The sequence below is a fragment of the Elephantulus edwardii genome, unplaced genomic scaffold (genome assembly GCF_000299155.1).
Source record: "Elephantulus edwardii isolate Elephantulus edwardi_28Jun2011 unplaced genomic scaffold, EleEdw1.0 scaffold00049, whole genome shotgun sequence".
NCBI lineage: Eukaryota > Metazoa > Chordata > Mammalia > Macroscelidea > Macroscelididae > Elephantulus > Elephantulus edwardii.
In genome coordinates this window covers 12,742,513-12,744,233 of record NW_006399799.1, presented here as the reverse complement: position 1 = coordinate 12,744,233, position 1,721 = coordinate 12,742,513, and positions in this window count along the sequence as shown.

Here is a 1,721-nt window from a genome sequence, read left to right as displayed (position 1 = left end):
CGGGGGCTAGGGGCCGGACCAGGGCCGCGCCGGGACCGGGGGTGGGCGCTCGGAGCCTGGGGGCTGCCGGAGCCCGCACTGACCGCCCGCTTCCCCGGCGACTGGGGCGGCTCTTTCCGACTCCAACTCTCTTATTACGCGCTCCATGCCGCTCGCCTTTCCACCTGCCGCCGGCGCGCCGCTCACATGTCACCCTCCCCCGCCCCGTTCCTCCCCCGCCCGCCCCCGCCCGCCCCGCGGCCGCCTTCCCAAATCGGGAGGGAGCGGGCGAGCAGGGCCAGGAGGAGGGAGGGGACGGGCGCAGAGAAGGCAGCGGGCTGGGCGCACTGACCGCGAGTCGGTGCCTGGCCCGGACCGCGTGGCGACAGCCCGCGCGGACAGCGCGCGGGACAGGGAGGCTGGGCGTGGAGCAGTGCGCGTGGAGGGTGTACCTGAAAGCCGAGGCGGGGTGGAAAGCTTAGCGTGTAGCTGAGGAATGTGGAGCGTGGAGTTGTAGCCACGGACTGGACGTGGTATCGTGTGGAGTTGAGGTGTGAATGGTTGGAGAGGTGTCTGGTGGTGTGTGCAGAAGAAGCGGCTGCAGCGCTGCAAGGTGATGAGGACTGAGTCAGTGAACGGTGTGGGTGTGTGAGTGTGTGCATGCGTGCTGCTGGTAGGAAGAGCAGAGTTCGGCCAGGCTATGTGCTGGTGCAGATGACGAGGTCAACCTCATGGGGTCATTGCCCTTTTGCTGTACAAAATGTGGCAGGTGTGTGTGGCTAGCTAGGCAGCTGCAGGTAGCCTCTGCTTTTCTGAACAGCTTGGGGCCCAAGGCCTGTGGTGTACTGTTTGGGTGTGTGCAGAGCAGTGTACTCAGGTGGGTCAGTCAGGTTGGCCCCCGGTGAGTGGTTTTTTTTCTCACCACTAACCTCTGCTTCTTAGCTCCACGATGAAGGAAGAGCCCCCCACTTGGGCCACTTAGCCTAAAAAGGATCTCCCCTGATGGGACAGGCTCCAGACTATCCAGGCCTATGCATCCCTCACCCCCCCACACACACACACACCCTTCCCCCCTCCCCCAGGCAATCAGGTTCAGGACAGATAGGGTGTTGGGAAGTGAACTCTGAACCAGTCTTTTTTTTTTTTTGTCTTTTTTTTCTATAATTATATTTTATTAATTTTCATAAATATTTACAGAGATTTTGGGCTTCCACTCATTCATTGTTGCACTATTCTCTCTACCCTCCTCCCAGTTTGTTCTTGTCCAAATGCCACAGTGCTTGTCAAAGCCAGTCTGAACCAGTCTTGGTGGTAGGACAGTCCCTTCCAAAAGCTCATGGAATCCCACCAGAAAAGGAGACTCTCTCTCTCTGAAAGTTCTTGGTGTCTGACTTCCATCTCTCTCTCACTGGCTATAAAGTGTGATCCTTTCCCTTCAGCCCTGCAGGTGCTGCACAGGGTGCCAATGTGGGTTTTCCCATCCTTTCCTTCTCCCAGCCAAAAGCAGCAGCTACACTATTCGCTCCCTGTACAGGCCCTGCCCCAGGGTGAATCGCTTCTGCAGCAAACTCTTCCTGGTTCCTCAGGGAGGATCTCGGGGGACAGAGCAGAGCAGGAGGGGGAAGAAGGGGGTGGGAAAGAGAGCTCAATTCTCAGCTGTCAGCAAAGGCAGCATTGATCTGCTGAGCACCAGTAGGGGAAGGAGGAAAGGCAGAGATGCTAGCAGGGAGGGGGCTGTGGGT